This window comes from Mirounga angustirostris, unplaced genomic scaffold (genome assembly GCF_029215605.1).
Source record: "Mirounga angustirostris isolate CCGP_5_RB_7025 unplaced genomic scaffold, mMirAng1.0.hap1 SCAF_2, whole genome shotgun sequence".
Lineage (NCBI taxonomy): Eukaryota > Metazoa > Chordata > Mammalia > Carnivora > Phocidae > Mirounga > Mirounga angustirostris.
In genome coordinates, this window is record NW_026991710.1 from 160,934,087 (window position 1) to 160,954,486 (window position 20,400).

The 20,400-nt window shown below is 42.8% G+C and overlaps 1 pseudogene; it reads left to right on the forward strand.

The window, feature by feature from the left end:
* The first annotated feature begins 789 nt into the window (after positions 1-789).
* Positions 790-883, forward strand: LOC123841689 (U6 spliceosomal RNA; annotated as a pseudogene).
* Positions 884-20,400: the final 19,517 nt, after the last annotated feature.

A 20,400-nucleotide genomic window follows, 5' to 3' on the forward strand; every position in this document is an offset into this window, starting at 1 on the left:
TATTATTTTTATAATAAAAAAACACAAATTTTAAAAGCTCTCTGGAAACCCTTTTAGGTTAACTTTTGTAATTTTGTGGTTTCTTGAACCCCAAATTGAGGCTAAGTTAAACCTGTCTTCCGGATGAGAAATGGCCAAGGCTTTATACCCTTGGGTCCACCAGAATGCCAACTCTTCTGTATTTTTCCACCCTGAGACTGAAGGAACAGTTGGATGACTGAGCACCCTGAGGAGTAACTGGCCCCTGTTTCGGGGGCCCACACTATAGGCTACATCTAGGTTTCCAGAAAGCCAAAGAACCTAGCCACAGGGGCAAGAATGGAATGTTGAGTCCCATTGTAGGCAAACATTAACAGGCAAATCATGACTAAGCACAGAATCCGAGTCCAAAAACATCTAAGCTGGAAGGATCTTTCTACAGAGGAGAAACCTGACACCCAAAGGAGATAATTAAAGATCATACTAAAGATCTCAGATCTGAAACTTCTGACTCTGAATCTGGGAGAATTTACACAATGCAATGTTGTCTTCCAAAATGGGAAGAACGAACCCCCTCCCCTTCTCTCCACATGGACACAGGAGAATGTTCCTTGCTTGAAGACTTTAAAATTGACCAAAGGAGGGGGGAAAAAAAACCTGACCAAAGCTAGACACAGTGGACTGAAGAAACAAAGTCCAATCAGAAAAAGCAGAACCAAAAATGTGGAGAAGGAAAATTTGTTGAGCTAATTTAGCTAATCTTCAAGTTGATGAAAATTTGGGGGAGAAGCACCAAGGTAAAGAAATAGAGTGCTCATTTCAGTAGCACATAAACTAAATTGGAATGATACAAAGATTAGCATGACCCCAGTGCACAGATAACATGCAAATTTGTGAAGCTTTTAAAGGAAAGGAGAAAAGAAAACAGACCCAAATCAAAAGATCAAGACATTTGTGCTGATGAAGGAAACTGGTGAGAAAAAATTCACAGTTGCCTTTGGCATTTACTCTACATACCTGGGAGGAATTAACTACTCAACTAGTTATATATATTGTAAACTTAGTGGTAACTATGAAGAACAAGGATAGCATAGGTGGAGAATGAGCTTTTCTTTCTAAGTGAATTGTCCGAAGGATGGAAGGTCTTTTTTCAATGCTAGAACTCCTATATATTTTTATGTAAATCTTTATAAAAAGCACTGTTTCCCAGCCTTGTTAAACAGAATCTGCTGCACACCATTTAACCTCTTCCTCAAGTTTTTGTTTACTTGTTTGTTTTTACATTTGAAAAATCTTTTTTCTGAGTTTTTGTACAGAGAGGCCCTTGGAACATTTGAGGTATAATGGTTCTGCCCATTGTTTTCTGTTCCTTATTTTGTATTCTGTGTAGGTTTTACAAAGCACTGGTAGATCTGAAGGGATACATTCCATTCTAGTAACAGTGAGGAATAAGATGGAGTGGCCCAAAGACAGGGGATTTATGAGGAAGTAGTTCTCTTTTGACATTATGTACTTCTGAATCATTCCATTTCTTTTTTTTTCCCTTTACAACAAGTTTTCACAATAAAAAGTTTGTTATTTTTGGACCAAGTAAACAATAGAACAGGTAAGGAAAAATGAGAAAATAGCACCCCTACCCCTGTTCCCTCATTTGATAGGAGTCTAGGGATATTTGGGGTCATTATTATTGCCCTTTTACAGGTGAGAAAACTGAGATCCCAGAGAAGTTTAATAGACTTGTCCAAGGCTGCACAGCGAGTTAGTGGTAGAACCCGAGTGTGAATCTGGATGTTTTGGTTCCCAGGCCCTCACACCCTCCACTTGGCAATATAAGCCCCTGGCAAAATGCAGCCTACCCTGAATACTAATCTCAGCATGTCCTTCACTGAGAGTCAGTCAATCCATCTGTCTTTCCATTTCCCGCGCCCTCCCCCCCCCCCCGCCCTGCCGTCATTAAACCTGGTTCTAGCAACCTCTGCTCCCTTCTAATTTGCTGTTTTTACTGTATCATGGGCTGGAAAGTCAAACATCAACTCCATATGAAGCATGCTGTAGCAGAAAAGGAAATAAGTATCCCTCTGTATGCAGGACGTGGGCTTTATCCATGGTCCCTGGGGTGATACTGCCTGCTTGGAAGCCCCTTCCCTTCACTGCCTCATTCCTACCCATGTTCCAGGTAGTTGATGTAAACCCTATTATATACATAGAGTCTGTCCATCTGTAGCCAGAGTACTCAAAAGCAAACCTAGATGAGAATATACTGCTTTGGGCGCCTGGGTGGCTCAGTTGGTTAAGCGACTGCCTTCGGCTCAGGTCATGATCCCGGAGTCCTGGGATCGAGTCCCACGTCAGGCTCCCGGCTCGGTGGGGAGCCTGCTTCTCCCTCTGACCCTATCCCCTCTCATGCTGTTTCTCTCTCTCTCTCTCAAATAAATAAATAAAATGTTTAAAAAAAGAGAGAGAGAATATACTGCTTTTGTGATGATCTTAGCCAGTATAAGAGTAAAGAAAAGGCGAAAGGAAGAAAGGTGAGGAGATGAGACTTGGGGAACCTTTGTTTGCAAGATTAAGCCATAAGAGCAGAGGTGACATTAGTGAGGACCCTAGGCAGGTGTCATGGGCAGATGGCATGGGGTGGTAGAGAAAACTCTGGTGTTTGTTCCCTGTAATCTTTATCAGGCCCCTAGGCTACCCCTAACCAGCATACAATCCAAGCACAAATAATGTGCTGCTATAAAACATGGTTTCTAGGGAAGGCCTGTAGCTCTCTCTTCAAAATACTTTCACCTCTAAGCCCCTCCTGCATAAAAATTCTGGGATCCCCAGCATTCAGGAAATTTGGTCAGTCTTGACTTCCCAGCCACTCTCAGATAGGGTCTTCCCCAAGGGTAAGTCAAGACATCATGATGGTTGACAGCTGCCCAGGGGTTTCCCAATGCTGGAGGGAGCTCATTTCTTACCTTGCCCCCCAGAACACCATCTTGCTGAACCTGGACCCCCACCCAGCAAATAAACACCAGAACCTATGGAAGGCAATCAATCCTCCTTTGTGGTCTGAGTCACAGACATGTATCTGACATCAGCACAAGCACGAGAGCACGCACACACACACAATCCCACATGCCCTTCAACCCAAGGCCCATGGGAAAGAAAGGTGTCTATGCAGCCCAGGGAGCCAATTTCTCCAGGCTGCAGTAATATTCACAAGGGGGTGGGACTGATGGGAGATGCCTGTGTGCTGTGCAGTTAAAAAGATAAAATGACCGGGCGCCTGGGTGGCTCAGTCGTCAAGCGTCTGCCTTCGGCTCAGGTCATGATCCCAGGGTCCTGGGATCGAGTCCCATATCGGGCTCCCTGCTCAGCGGGAAGCCTGCTTCTCCCTCTCCCTCTCCCCCTGCTTGTGTTCCCTCTCTCGCTGTCTCTCTCTCTCTGTTGAAAAATAAATAAAAATCTTTAAAAAAAAGAAAAAAAGATAAAATGACCTGTAAGGCTGGTAATAACCATCCCTGTGAAGAGAGACGAGCAACACTGAAACCATCATGCTAGGAAAAAGAAATGATTGCTCATATCTTCTTATATTCACTGTCCCCACTGGTCACAGGAATCTTAGACATGTTTGATGATCTACTTGGGCTCAGCTTGGGCTGGTGAGAAAAAGAAGGGAGCCAGGCAGAGATGGGTTTATTTCAGTTCAGGCAGGTGTCAGGACAGTATTAGGCAGTGTGGCACAGTGGTTCCCAAGCTAGTGCACTTCAGAACTACCTGGGGGACTTTCATACAAAGACACATCCTAGGGCCCTCATGATACTTGCAGAATCAGAATCAGATATTTGTGATGTTTTTTAAGGTCCCCAGGTGATTCTGTTGCAATTTGTCCAGGGACTGGCATTTAGAAACCACTGCGGTGGGGGCTATAATGGAAGTAGAAGATACAGTTTGTCCTTATGGAACTTACCAGATAAGCAAAGAGGTAAGACTCATTCATAGGAAAGAGATTTAATTATTCCCTCATCAATGTTCAAATAGCGCTTTTATATGTATCTCTACAGTGCTTTTGTTTCCTTGGATTGGAAATGTTTGTTGATCTCTGTGAACTATTTGAAGGCAGGGTTGTGTTTATTCACTGTGGATACATTTATTCACACAGTCATCTAACCACTTGTTCATCCTGTTACTTCAACAAATACTGAGTCTCCAGGGTGCCAGGCACTGTTCCAGGTGCTGGCAACACAGCAGACTGACACGTCCCTGACTTCCTGGAGCTTATATTCTGGAGGGTGTGAGGGTGGGGAGTAATAAAATAAACCAATGAATGAAATGAGTGCTACAAAGAAGATAAAACAAAGCCATGGGAAAGAGATGAATAAGGAGGCCAGGAGGCAACATTTAATAATACAGTCATGGGAGGCTTCTCAAGCTAAACCCCAAATGATGATGACACAGATTCAGTGGCATGAACATCTGGAAAGAGCACCCACGGCAGAAACAGAAAGTGCAAAGTCTCAGCAGCCGGAAAGAACTGGAGTGGTGCAGAAATAGAAAGCAGGCGGGGGTGGCTGATCCAGTGGCTGGCAGGAGAGAAGCAGGATGTGGCTGGAGGAGTGGGCAGAGGACAAACAACAAGAAGTCTTATAAGCCGTGGGGGGAGGGGGTTCTATTTTATTTTCTATTTCCATGTGATTTAAGTGCAATAAAACACCACTGGATGGTTTTAACCAAGATGATTAAACAATATGATGATTTCCTTCTTTAAAATTCACTCAGTTTTGGGCAACCGTGTCGAGACCCGTCTCACTCTGGGGAGCTTTTTCTACATTTTCACTTAATAAACTTCTATGGCTTTACTCACTCTCTGTTGTCCGCGAGATTCATTTTTCGACTCCGTGAGACAAGAACCTCGCTCTCCCGCATCATTTTGGTGCCGAAACCGGGGATCATTTCCATCGAAGGGTGAGTAAAAGCAGACTCTTCTTTTCTTCCCTGGGAGACGTCTCTCCCTTAATGACCTCTTCTCATAAACAGCAAAACCAGGCACCTGTCGGCCAGTTAAAGGTGAATAGTGCAGGTGCAGGTCTTAAGGCTCAGGTGATAGGCTTCTGGAAAAAGGTGTGGTCAATCCCCCTTCCTCAAACGAAGGGAATGTTGGCCTAACCCGGCCCAGTTCTACTTTCTGTTCTTAAAGGACTTTCTCCCGCCTCAGGTCCTTCCAATCTCCGATGATCAGTAGGCCCTTCTAACCAGGGATTCAGTTCAGGGTTGCCTTTATCCTCCGCAATTCCTTCTCTAAGAACCTGGGAATTTTATGGGTTCAGTGGTCCCGCTGACTTTGTCATACAGGGGAAGAATGTTGCCTGTGTAGATATAAGTTTTTTTTTTCATTTAAAAATGTCTTTTTTTGTGAGAACTTAGTTCAGGAGGAAAATCTTTTCCTCCGTTTTTGTTGCTTGGTAAGATGTATTTTTCTATTAGGTACAGTTTAGGTTTAATCACAGCCAGAGATCAAAACCCAAGTTATCGGCAAGCAGGATTAGAGCTATCTCTTTATATGATAAGTGAGAGGGAACCCAATGTTACTTGGGCATTTACTGGAAAACTTAGGGCATTAAGGAGGGAATTACAGACCCCCAGCCAATTCCTCGGTTGGTTGCATTAGCAGCTGGGACTTTAATGGGTCATATAGTTGAGGCTTTTTTGTTCCAACAACAGAAATATGAAATTATGATGATGCTAAATCTCAGGGTCTGCCCCCCTCAATAGGGCCATGCTTGCAAATGGAACCTCAGGTATATGGACAAAAAAAGCACCCAGGGGTAAGGTGAGGAAACATAACTGAATCAAAGTTTAAACTGTTAACCTCGCTAAGCCTTTATGATTAGGCCAGATTTTTTTTGGGGGGGGGGAAGTCCAGAGGAGAAAAGGAGGATCAGGTGAGGGACCAGTAAGAGTGGCTACTCCTGCTGGCCTGATCCCTCCTCAACCCAAGATGTTAGGCCACTCTTTCACCTTGGGTAGGAAACCATGGGGCACCTTGATTCACAGGGGAGAGCTGATATGTAGGGACACCTTCATAGTCACCTCTCTGTAACAGGTACAGGGTAACTCTTACCGGGATCGTGAGATGGGAAACCATTGTCCGTGGGGACTCCTGGATTGGGTACTGCAAAGGGGTAATTCCCTTGTAAAACTTTCTAGTGCTTTCCATGGGTTAAACATGGCAGTTTCTTCAAGGCAAGGTAAAATAAGGTGTGACCTTCGTGGCAAGGCAGGGTCTCTTCCCAAGGACTCTCCCTTGGGGTGCCTTTTAACCCACTGGAAACCATTTGGATTACAAATTTAGGAAAGGATTGAGCTCCTGTAACACTCACTGCATGGCCACAGTGGGATTAGGTCTCTCCTGCAGGAAACAGGGTGGATAGACTGAGCTACCCTAGATCCATCCAGGCTTTCAGGGCTCTGAATCAGGACCCCGACATAAAGGCCTCTTGCAGAAGGCATTTACCCAAACATGTTGGCTAGTAAACTCCCTGAAATATTGGATAATTGTCTAAATAGGCCTCCTCCAAATAAACCCAGGTTGCTGGAGGAAACACAGGCCATCCCTAGCAAAGGGGATGCTGACTGTCTCTCTCGCTCTCTCTCACTGTTCCTCCTAATAGATGTTAAGGCTTCTCCCTCACTCATTTCCCGGGTTAATGGCTATAATTGAAGCCAATTGTGGTTAGTCTACCTCAGGATGGGGACTTTAAGGAAATATTCCCAAGCAGCTGCCGAAACTCCCTTTGGGGAAATTCCCTGTCTTCTCCGGCCTGACGTGGACTGCCTAATCCCACTTGGTGGGAAAACATAGCATTTACTCATCTGTCCAAGTGATGAGCTTTAGAACCAGGAACCCTTTTTCTTTTCTTGCTGCACTCTCCCTCTTCTGTCTGCCCCACCCCCTCCTGTTTCTGCACCTTGGGTGTGGCCTGCATACACCGCTCACTTTAGATCTCCCCACCTGTGTCTCAGGTAAAAATTGACAATGGGTAACAGACTTTTAAAAGTGGACCCAGCTGGAACATAACTTGGTATTTAAACTAAGTTTGTTGGTTTAATTAAGATAGACATGTCTTTAAAGTTATCACGATTAACTTGTATTCTGCCAAGATTTGCTGAAGGTCAAATAAGCTCGTGTTATCTCTGTTGCAATTTGTTAGCCAAAAGATGGCTAAAATGATGGTTAATTGTATGTCTCATCAAAGTTTTCATAGAAATTGTTAAAATAGCTTTCAAAGTCTTTGGGATTAAATTCATTGGTGGACATCTAGGTATTTTCCAAATAGGATAAGGTGCTCAATCAGATAAGGTACATCAGTTACTGGATGTAGGTTTGTGCTTTTGACTACTTATTGCAAAGAGACTAAGGATATTTAAATCTGCTGGTAAACATGCTTTGTGCTCAACCAGTTCATAAATTTGCCATCTAAAGAATTCTGGTGTGACAGTTCACAATTGGTTACTACTTAGTCTTCACTGGAGACTAAGAGTTCTAAAAGTGTAAAATCTGGCAACTCTGTGTAGAAAAGTAGGAGATGTGTAAGAAAGATATAAGGAACGGGAATACATTTTTGTTGAAGGCAAAAGAAAGCAGTTTTGTCCTAAATGAGCCTGGTTGTTTGCAGAGAAATGGCTTGGGACAAAATCTGAAAGCAAAAGAAAGTTGTAGAAGGTTTGTGAAGAGAAATCTTTGGAAAGCAATTCTAGGTGTGGTCAGGATGGACTAAGATTAAAATAAAGGGATTTTTTTAAATTTTTTATTGTTATGTTAATCACCATACATTATATCATTAGTTTTAGATGTAGTGTTCCATGATTCATTGTTTGTGCATAACACCCAGTGCTCCATGCAGAATGTGCCCTCTTTAATACCCATCACCAGGCTAACCCATCCTCCCACGCCATTTGCAATGACGTGGATGGAACTGGAGGGTATTACGCTGAGAGAGATAAGTCAATCAGAGGAAGACATGTATCATATGATCTCAGTGATATGAGGAATTCTTTTTTTTTTAAATTTTTTTATTCTTATATTATCCCCATACATTACATCATTAGTTTTAGATGTGGTGTTCCATGATTCATTGTTTGTGCATAACACCCAGTGCTCCATGCAGAATGTGCCCTCCTCAATACCCATCACTAGGGTAACCCATCCTCCCACCCCCCTCCCCTCTAGAACCCTCAGTTTGTTTTTCAGAGTCCATCATCTCTCATGGTTCGTCTCCCCCTCCGATTTCCCCCCCTTCATTTTTCCCCTCCTGCTATCTTCTTTTTTTTTTTTAACATATATTGCATTATAAAATAAAGGGATTTTATAAGTACATTGGTATAAGATTGAAAGTCTGCTATCTCTCTGTTAAAAAGACAGAAAAGTTTTCTTGAATTGTTGGTGCTCTTGATAAAATGTAAATAGCTATTTTCTCTTTGCTTGCCCAGAAAAACCAGTTTCTATGTTTTTCCTTTATCAGGTCTTTGACAATCCCTAATCCTATTTAGGCATGTGCTTTAAAAACTTTCTAAGGTTTTAACAAACTTCCCCAAGATTAGGCCTGTTTGTTTGGTATGTTACATTCTGGTATAAGGCTATCACTCGATATTCTGGCTATTGAAGTATTATGTGACTCAGAAACAACTGAGTTTCTTTGTCAATTTCATCCTAATGAACTCTCATATCAGATCATTAATAATGTCCATTTCTGAGTTTTTGTCATTTATAATTGTTCTTATTCTCTTGCAAAAATGAGTTTCATCTTCAAGGAGGTTCAGAAAAAGGACTTCTAGGACAAATACAGGTATTCAATATCTTTAAGAACAAAACTAAAATGGGTAAAAACTTCCAAAACTAACTAAAAGTTGTATTTTAAACAAGAATCGTAACATGGGACTAAGTGAATTGGGAAAAAGTGATTATAGGGTTTTTTTTGTTTTTTGTTTTGTTTTGTTTTTTGGGATTTTTTTTACTCTTGTTTGAAATACTGCTTGTTCTCTATAATGTTGGCTCTCCCAGATTTAGGAAACTTTAAGATATCTATGACTTACAAAAATGTGATAAAGTATTCATGTGTGAACAAATTAAAGCATTTAACTTTTCTCTCTGCCTGAACCCTCTGAAATTCAAAAGGCCTCAGTGAGTATTCTTTCTTCCATGGCAATCATAATCATTTGCATAAGTTCAATAAGAATCTGTTCTTCTTGTAACTGGACACCATTGGAAACATTGGTTATTTTACCAAGGTTTTGACTGGAATGTCATATTTGAAAGACATACATAGACTCAGATATGATCAAACAGCTTTAAGGAACTAAGGTTGACTTTATGAAACCTGGATCCATAAAGCCCCTTGGAAATGTCGGCCTGATACCTTGCTTAGAGAGTTCCCAGCAGCCTCACCAGGTGAGTAAAGAATGTCACTTCCTGGCAGGTGCAGTAACCTCAGGATATATTGGGGACCTCGTGGAGAGGAATCTGCCCAAATCTACAGGTATCACAGGCATGTCTGATGACAATCACTTGGCTTGGCTTCTGGCCTGGAGAATCTACTTAAAGTTCAAACTAGAGATTCCTTATAAAAGTTCCAGCAAAGCAGATTCTAAAAGATCTATATGATCAATCATTCTTGCTGAGCTTATGTAAATAATGATGGCATTTGTTAAAACTGGACTTGTTTTTCAAACAAATTAGTCTTATTCGACTATCTCTGGAAATGAGGATTATTATAGAGAGAAATTATTTCAATAACACACCTTTGTGGATGCTAAATTTTAGTTTTGATTGTCTTTGAATGTTTGCCTGAGCTAGACAACTTGAGGTAAACACAATAGCTCATGTATAGACAAGCTCCTTGTTTGTTATTCTGTGGGGATAACAGTACCCCATGGACATATGATTACTTGAACAATTAGGAAATGGGATAGATTCCCCAACAATTGTGTAACTCAGCTATCACCTTGACCAATTCTATGCAGCTGGGATGACAAAATGGACTCTTTAAAAGCCAGAGCGTACCCCATGGAGATAATGGATGGCTCCACTTTATGATTAGATTGGATGATGCACTTGGGGATGCCCTTATTTCCTGAGACAAGACTTCTCCCATTTGCCAGTGATTCCTTGGATCAATTAGGATATTAAGGCTGGACCTCAAACAAAAAGGGCTTCTTGATGGTTTCATCTCTGATGTCATTTATCCTAGAAGCCACCTCTACTGACCTACAATTGCAAACAAAGGCTTTAACCAAGCATCCAACAGCCCTCCTGGTAAAAAGAGCCTCAAAGCTCACTATGGGACTTCCAGGACTCACATTAGGACTGCAATGTAAAATAGGCAAAACAGTATGCTTGCTCAGCAGGACTCTAAATGATACTTCCCAGGCACTGGATGCACTCAGCCAAGAATTAAAAGAAGTCAGAGAAAGAATTCTTGAGACTGTCCACTATTGCTACACCATTTGGGGTGTGAAAAATTTCCTCACATTTGTTTTAACTCCTGCAAGGTGTCCCAATTAATAGCAGACATTTGTGATCAATTAAATAAGATCAAGATATCCACTGATCCATTTGACAAAATTGGTAATTGGGTATCTTATCTAAGGGATGTGATCATAATCTTGGCCCTAACACTTGTTTTATGTTCATCCTTTTGCATGTGCTGATGCATGTACCATTTGCTGCCCATCTGACTCCCTGGAGCCATACTACAAGCCCCTGGATCGACCCCTGGATAGATTCTAACTGCCACACAGCCTGCCACCCTATTTCAGCAGGAAGCAGCCAGAGTGGTCATTGTCCCATTCCCTAATGGCAATTAGGGTTACTATTCCAGGGAGAGGAATGAATAAGGCACAGGTGGGGCTAGGTAGGGAGAGATAGATAAGGAGTTATGTGATCAGGCTCACAGACATCCCCAAAATGTGGAGGTGTGCGAAAACCAGAGATAAGGGAATAAACCAGACCACCCTGCCCTAGGACCACCCTGCCCTTGGTGTGGAGGGTGGGTGTCTTTTATGATAATCACCTGTGACCAACAAAGAGTAACCAGACCCTAGGGGGAGGTGGGCCATTGAAGGTGTTATCACTAGTCCTTGCTCAATGGTTATATCAGTAGAAATGTTAAAAGGATTTTAAGTTCCCTGGTTAGCTTTCTATAAAAGACCAACCCTAAAGGCCCTCATTGGCAACCCTGTCGGGACCCCTCTCACTCTGGAGACCTTTTTCTATATCTTCACTTAATAAACTTCTATGGCTTGACTCACACAAAAAATTAAAAATAAAAAAATTCACTCAGTTTTGTGGGAAAATGGATTGAATGGGAGCAGTAATGGAAGTGGGAAAGCAGTTTCAGAAGAATGGACAGGAGACAGTGGGAAAGGCAGAAGGAGCGTAGGCGTGAAGAAGTGGCTGGCACGGCACACACTTTGGGCTGAAGAGAAAGGAATCAGGGATGACTCCTAGATGAATGAAAAAGCCCAATGTCTGGAACATAATAGTAAGCATTCGATGAATGATTACCGAACAGTGGGGTAAATGAGTATAAAACAACTCCACACCAGCATCTCAAACATTACCGCATGCCAGTATGTCCGGAGCAGGCAAAGTACTCTGGGCCGTCAAGAAAGATGTCAGTGTGGATTCAGATTGTCCAGGAAGTGGAATTTGAAATTTGACTCAAAGATGAGTAGCATTGAGACAGAGAAGCAAACACTGGAGAAATTCTAGACCAGAACATAAAAATAAACCTGATATGTTTTGTTTTTGTTTTTTTTCGGGGGGGGGGGTCTTTTTTTTAGCTCTGGGATTTTTTTAAGGGGTGGGGGGGTTTAGGAAAGTATAAAGGTAACTGTGTTGGCAAAGCAGAGGACAGAGATACAGTTGGTTGGATGTGAAAACAGGAGAAGACTATGAAGCCTCTTGAAAACCAGGCTGTGGTTTTGATTCAAAATGCAATAGAGATCCATCATGGGTTCTTGTCTAGGAAAGCAGCATGCTGGCAGCAGGTGATTTATATCTTGGATTAGATGGCCTGGGGCTGGAAGTCAGTGACACAATACCGTGAGACAGCAGGTCAGATAGAATTAGAGCAATCCAAGCACTGGGTTCACCAAACTCTCCTCTCTGGAAAACAAAAACAAAAACAAACAAACAAATGAACAATCATAATGTTCCAAGCCTGGGCCCCAACTCAGAAGACAGACATATAGAACCAGAGGTCCTCGGAGCTTGCCAGGGGGGACAGGGCAGGAGAAGAAGTGGGAAGTGGTCAGTGGGAGAAAGTAAGTCAGCCCTGAGCCAATAAAGCAACACTCACTAAAGCTTGAAGAGGACACATGAGTTTTTAGCTGCCGGTAGCTGGGTGCCCTGGGCCAATTTGCGTATTTTCCTTCTCCTTCGGATTCCAAATCTGAGTAGAATTCTTGGTCCTCCTCAGGGCATTAGCAACTGCCATGAATGGGCCATGTCTATGGAGAACATCCTCCTTGGTGATCAGAGATTCAAAGACTAGCCATGACCCAAACCCAGCCTCCCAGTCCTTGCAAAGTGTGTAGCGATCACTCAGTAGAGAGGAAGAGGGAGAAGTGAGACTCTTATCACATTCAAGATGCTGCTGGAACATGTATATATATATATTTTGTGTTTGTGATACATATATATATATATGTATCACAAACCTAAGACTTTGAGGACCTCGCCCCATGCCCCAGCAGGTCAGTGAACTATACCTGGTCACTTGGAAGTGGAGGCCACAGAAAAGGGTGATGGACTACGGAGTCAGGCCTCCTGAATGGAAAGGAAATGACAGAATGAAAGAGAATGGCAGCAGCCTCCCGTGGTGGAAACTTGTCATCTTACAGCCTGGGAGTTGTCTGGCTTTTCCAACCCAGGAAGTCAGGGGAGGCAGGCCCAACATCCAGATGGGCAGGAATACAAACCAGATTCCTCTAAAGAGGCTGGAATGGCTCTAAATGATAGCCACCTGCTCAGGGGCCCAGGGGAGCCTAGTTGGTTAGAAATTATTCATGGTCAGGCCACACTGGACCGCCTGGACGATCCTGCACCTGCCAGTCTTCGCTGCGATTCAGCACAGATGGCAGCCTCCACGCCCCTATTTGTTTCTGAAGCACAGCAGCTAGCACCCAGGATGCAGTCCGCGGACACAGAGCCAGGGACGCGCACGCCCCTTCCCAGCCCAGGCTCCTGGCCTGTACGGTAAGAATACCACACGTGTGTGCACACGCTCATCAATCACGCAACACGTGTTTCATTTTTAAAAAAAGATTTTATTTATTTATTTGAGAGAGAGAGAGAGCGGGGGAGTGGCAGAGGGAGAAGCAGACTCCCTGCTGAGCTCCATCCCAGGATCATGACCTGAGCCAAAGGCACACGCTTAGGCGACTGAGCCACGCAAGTGCCCCTCAACAGATATTTCTTGAGCGTGTCATACGTGATGCTAGGACTTGGTACAGATGATGAATATGGCAGGGTCCCTTACCTCCAGGGGAAGACAGCCAGGAACACAGATCACAATCTATCGAATACCTCAGCGTTGTTACAAAGAGAGGTTAGGGTACTTAGAGAAATTTTATCAAGACAATATATTTGTGCTGTCTTTCGCAGGAAAGGAAGGATTTTCCCCAATCAAAAAAGAGTGAAAAAGAAACTCCCAGAAGAAGAGCAAGCATGTAGAATGTACAGCATCTTGAAGGAGTCTAGGGGAAGGTCCAGGGATAACAAGAAGTTTCCTATGGCCAGCAGCAATGACAGAGAAAATGAAAGTGCCTCAGTCAGCTGTGGACAGATTATGAAAGGCCTTTGCTAAGCGGTCTGGATTCCTGAGCAAATAGAGACATAATTAACAGTGCATTAGAAACAAACAGATGCTGACATCTGGTGCCCAAGGACTTAGGAATGCCTAATTGCCCCCAGCAGATCATATGTCCTCCCCATGACATGTTCAAAGGCGCTTGCTCACAAATGACATGATTATTGGTTGTGCAAGCCCTATATTATCCCGATTCAGGTCTCATCAGAAGTTTCACTGGAACATGTGGCTTAGACTCAAAGACCTATGTAGGACCTTATGTTCTCTCTGGACCAAACACATGGGTGAGTCTGTGAGCACAGAGTAAGAGAAAGAAGGGAATTGTGTGACCAGACCGTGCCTTAACCTTAATCCTTCTGCTTATGCCCAAAGAGCTGTGGCTAGATCGCCCTCTGGAGGCAGGAGGCAGAAGAGCAACAAATCTGAGTGCAGAGGACCTCAGTGTGGTGACTGAGGCGATTAAACATTATCCCGAGTACCGCATAAAGGGCAATGTTCTGCCCCCAGTTTTCCCCTGTGATCTGTCACTGTGATCTCTGAAAGAATCTAGATATAAACAAGGCTCTTTCTTCAGCACAGGAGCCTTCTTTCCACACCCCAAATGTGAACTAACAGAACCACAAGTCCCTCAGGTGTGTTTCACTGTTCCAGATTTCCAAGGGATGTATAAAAGATGCACAACAATATCATTGCACCCTAGCTCCCAACCTAGCTTCAAAATATAGAAGATATAAACAAAGCATTCACATTTCCCAAACAAAAGCTAATTCCCACTTTGTTGCCAGTCTGAAATATAGCACAGTTGTAAATATCTACAAAAGGAGAAAAAAGAGAATCCTAAACTAATTTGGGAGAAACTTGCCATTGAGCTGAGTTGGTCACCATATGCAAATCTTATAGAAACTCAAAGCTTTAATGAATCTGCTCAGGTCTGAGGCAGGTGGCAGTAGAAGCCATCCAGGGTAGTGACCTTGATCTCAGTGATGTGACCCACTAGCACACAGGGAGTGAAGGGTGGGGTGGCAAGTGGACCCTAGCTTATTAGATCAGCAATTCTCCAGGGCATCTTCAAAGGACAAATGAGAACACTTTCCTCAAATTTTGTAGTCCCAGGACATTGAGTTTCACTTCTCCAGTTGCAGCCCAGATATCTTCTTCTATTACCAGGTTTCCTCCTGCAACAGTGCTTGACTTCCCCAAATAATAATATGGCAAATCAAATACCTCTATTCATGACATCATCCCTGGTCCTTCCAGCTGTAAATAACCTCTGTTCTCACTTAGAACTCCCCTGGCCCTTATCTGTGCCTTTCTTGTAATTATGTATGTATATAACTTCTCTTTTCTTCTATTGGAAGATTATAAACTCTTTGAGGACAGAACTAGGAACAGTTGCAATGGGGATTTTTTCCCCCTTCTGTATATGAGAAAGAGAGACTCCATAGAGCTCTCCCGTGGAGTCCAGGGTTATTTCATAGTTCCCACTGCTCTCAAGGTGACCCCAACCGATCTTGGCGGTGAGACACAGCCTGCAGAACTGGTCATACACATGCAGAGCAGGAAGTGGCTTGGCGGTGTGCTTTGGCGAATGCAAGGAATCTCCCAGTTTTGGCCCCAAACCTCCGACCTCCAATACCTGAAATTCCACCAATTAGTAATACATTCCTTTCAGTCTTTGAGGTTTTTCTCTTTTGCAGCCCCCTCTTGAATAAACCCTAAATACCCCATAGAAGGAGAACATTGTATGCTCTAACCGTGCAATGACTTAGCAAGGGATTCACTGGCTATTAGATGTAAGCAAAGTTGACCGGAGTGTGTGTGTGAATGTTGCAAGGGCCAGGCATTACAGCAGGGATCTGAGAGTATGAAAATCCATGAGAGGAAGGCTTGTTTGTTTTGTTTACTTCTGTAACTCCAGCACCTTTTATGGTGCCGGAACATTGAAGGTGTTCAGTGAATGTTGTTGAAAATAATGGATGAATGAGTAAGAATGATGGGGAGAAGTCCAGAAGACAGGTGTTCCCCAGGGGAAGGTCAGAAGGCCAGAAAACAAATTACCTGAGGAAAGCATTGATTCCTTATTCTTCTTGTGCGACTTTGTAGTAGCTCAGACAACAAGAAGTGCTCAAGAAACTCACTGCAACTGCTGTATCCTTGCTCTCTACAATTTGGCGGGGCACAGGAATAGCCTACCCTGCCTGTCAAAAATCAGTCTCGCCACCAGGGGGCAATGCAGACCGAACACCAAGGTTTTCTTGTCTAAATCCCTGGTGGCTGACAGCAGGGGGCCCCCAAATGCTATTTGGGACCACCAAATACAGCATTCCCCCTCCCTGCACACTCATTAATATCAAAATCTCATCTAAGCAGCTTTGCTTCTCAGACCTGTAACAGAGACAATAGTTAAAAAGTCATACTGAGGGACGCCTGAGTAGCTCAGTATATTGAGCTTATGCCTTTGGCTCAGGTCATGATCCCAGAGTCCTGGGATCCAGCCCTGCATGGGGCTCCCTGCTCAGCAGGGAAGCCTGCTTCTCCCTCTGCCTTCTGCTCCCTCTGCTTGTGCTCTCTCTCTCTCTCTCTCTCTGACAAATAAATAAATCAAAAAAAAAAAAAGTCATACTGAAATCCACTCAATAAAAATAGCGGCCTGTATTGGGGGACAGGAAGGAGAAAAAGAAAGTTGGTACTAAGTTCACTGAAAGGAACATTCCCTGCTATATTTTTCTAAGCAACACTAAGGCATTATCCCTATGGAGCCTAAAGCATCCCACGGATGATTCATATTTAATTGATAATTAATATGCAGCGAGTTCCACGTAACATCTATGAAAAGTATATAGAACCTTTCTCAGGATTGATGCCAAACACTAGACTGTTATCTAGCATTTGGAATCAGACTGGGTCAGGATCTTAGTCTGACCCCTTCATTGTTAAACTATTAAAAGGGGTTGAGAGCAGGAAAGAAACATGCCCAAAGAAAGAAGCAAAAAGGAAATATTTATTAACCTAGATATTGTATCCCATTGGACATACATAGTACTATATTTATTTAACCCCTACCAGGCCAACACCCATTTTCTCAAATGAGAAGGCAGACATAGGGAAGGATTACAACACTGTGTTTTATTTTACTCAGTCTTTCATTCATTTATTGAGCTCTTCCTTGGGCCAGGAACTATGTAAGCAATAAAGATACTGAGAATATAAGATCTAAGGTGAGTGGGACAAATAGACACAGAGATTGTCACAATTGAGTGTAGAGAGGGTTTAGCCTCAGTTCATCTTTTAAACCAAGGCTGCATTTTGCTGCCTTCTAGTACATAGTTAACACCCCTTTCCCAGGGCTGTCATGTCCCCTTTGTATCTCCAATATTTAGACTGGTACCTTGTTGTCCTCTGTAAATGAATGGGCCAAATGGATGGAGATATAGATGGATGGATGGATGGATGGATGAATGGATGGATGGATGGATGGATGGATTGGTGGGTGGGAAGATGAACAAATAAATCGATTCTAAAGACCATGAGCCAAAAAAGGGAAAGAAATGAAGGAATATTCAGTGAGATAGTAAGTAAGTAAGTCTTATTCATAACAATACTCTTCTTATCTGCACAGACATTTGATCTCTTAGTGTGTTGTAAACCCCTTTAAAGCAAAGAACTTTCCCTGTATGTTTTCTATCACCCACACAGCCTAGCACAATGTTAGGTACCCTCAGGTGCTCAGTAAAAGTTTGTGAAATCAAATATCTTTCCGTGTTTGACTTCATTCTCTCTCCTGATCCTTCAACCACTTTGGACAAGAGAGTGGGTAGGGTTCTTCCACCTTTCATGCAAAGGGGAAGACAAAGCCACAAAAAAGTGAAGTGTATAGGGGTCTAAACTCTGGGTCTTAAAAACCCAGCTTCTGGAGCAAATCAATGAGAGAGCATGTAGCCTTTAGAAGAAGCATCCCAGAGGTCTCAGCCCTGAGGACTGAGGAGAACCTCCCAGCTGTGTCTAGAGGAACGCTCCAAGCCTGAGTCCCTATGAGCTAAAAGTGTTCACAAGCATCCACGCAGTGAGGCAGTTCACTCACTGCCAAAGAGGCAGATGTAGGAGTGGGACTGGCTGCTCTAGAAGAGAGAGGAGAGGAGGTGGGAGTAGGATCCCAGGGAGGGGCCTTGGTGGAGCAGCAGGTATAACCCTCCAAGGCTAGCCCAGGAATCTCAGAGCTTGTCCTTTTCGCACCCCTCTAGCCCAGTAGGGCTAAGGGTAGAGGTCACCCTGAGGGGTCGAGATCCAGTTAGAGAGAGATACAGAGAGAGAGAGAGAGAATAACCATAAAAACAACCTCTTCCAGACATACAAAATAGGCAACAGACACATGAAAAAAGTGCTCAACATCATTTGGCATCTGGGAAATCCAAATAAAAACCACAATGAGATACCACCTCACACCAGTCAGAATGGCTAAAATTAACAACTCAGGAAACAATAGATGCTGGCAAGGATGTAGAGAAAGGGGAACCCTCTTACACTGTTGATGGGAATGCAGACTGGTAGAGACACGGTGGAAAAAGGTATAGAGGTTTCTCAAAAAGTGAAAAATAGAGCTACCTTATGATTCAGCAATTGCATTACTAGGTATTTATCCAAAGGATACAAATACAGTGATTCAAAGGGGCACATGCACCCCAATGTTTATAGCAGCAATGTCCACAATAGCCAAACTACGGAAAGAGTCCAGATGTCCATCAACAGAAGAATGGATAACGAAGAAGTGATATATATATATATATCCTCTGTTATATATATATATAAGAATGTTACTCAGCCATCAAAAAGAATGAAATCTCGCCATTTGCAACGACGTGGATGGAACTAAAGGGTATTATGCTAAGTGAAATAAGTCAGTCAGAGAAAGATAAATACCATATGATTTCACTCATATGTGGAATTTAAGGAAAAAAACAGACAAACATAGGGGAAGGGAAGGAAAAATAAAATAAGACAAATCAGAGAGGGAGACAAACCATAAGAGACTCTTAACTCTAGGAAACAAACTGAGGGGTTGCTGGAGGGGAGGTGGGTAGGAAGGATGCGGTAACTGGGAGATGGGCATTAAGGAGGGCACATGATGTAATGAGCACTGGGAGTTATGTACAACTCATGAATCACTAAATTCTACCCCTGAAACTAATAATACACTATATGTTAATTGATTTTAAATTAAAAAAAAAAACCTCTCCCATACCTGTATACATGTCCCTTTTCATGAGATTAAATTAAAAAAAAAAAAAAACCTCTCCCATACCTGTATACATGTCCTTTTTCATGAGATTTTGCTCCACTTACCAAGAAATGGAGTTTATGTCTCCTTTCCTTGAAGCTTAGCTTGTCCTGTGACTTGCCTTTACAACTAGAAAAGGTAGATCTAATATTGTATGTCTTCCTAGTTGATGTCTCAGCAGGACTTGCAGGTTTTCTGGTTCCTTAAATTAGAATTCTGCCACTACTATATGACAAGGCTGAGCTAGCCTTCTTGAGAATGAGAGATCATGTGGAGAGAGAGGCCTGGATGACAGCAGACACTGACCACCAGACATGTGGGTGAGGCCCTCTCAGACCACCCAGGCCCACCACATGACTGCAAACATATTAGTGCCCTCTGCAGAAAGTGCCAAGCCTGGCACCACCTAGTGGTCTTCCATTTCTGTCAGGATCTTCTTCCAGAGTTGAGCCAGCCCAAATTGTTGATCCACAAACTTGTGAGGAAATAAAATGGTCGTTGCTCTAAGCCCTACCAAGTTTGGGTATAAAGCAAAGATTATAATATATGTATATGTGTTTTGTGTCTATGTGAGTAACTGAATGCTATACAGATACCAGCATCAGAACTAGTCAAGTGAATAAAGACTTAATATACTCTACTTTCAGATTTTGCCTTCTAAGTCCATTAATATAATTAATATAAAATTTGTTTGGTGGAGCTGACTTTTTTCCTCTCTTTTCTTTCAGCAAGAGAAAAGAATAACCAGAATTTGGAAGAAATTTACTCAGTTCTTAGGAATGTCCGTTCTCCACAGAAGGTCTATCTTCCTAACCACCTTACATTGACAAGATTATTTGTTTCTTTTTTTAATTTTTATTTATTTATTTTTTTCCATGCAGAATGTGCCCTCTTTAATACCCATCACCAGGCTAACCCATCCTCCCACCCCTCTCCCCTCTAGAACCCTCAGTTTGTTTTTCAGAATCCATCGTCTCTCATGGTTCATCTCCCCCTCCGATTTCCCCCCCTTCATTCTTCCCCTCCTGCTATCTTCTTCCTCTTCTTTTTTTTTTTTTAAATGTGAAGAAATTAAAGTTCAGAATGGTGAGGTAAATTGCCCAATGTCACATAATTAGGAATTTCAAAGCCAGGAAATAAACCCAAATTTGTCTGATTCTAAAATTTACAACCTTTTCTGCCACATCATTCAGTCCCTGGCACCATCTAAGAGTCTTCTACTTCCTGCCATAATCTTCTCCCAGACCTGAGGCCAAGTGAGGGGAGGGACTCTGTCCAGAAGAACATACA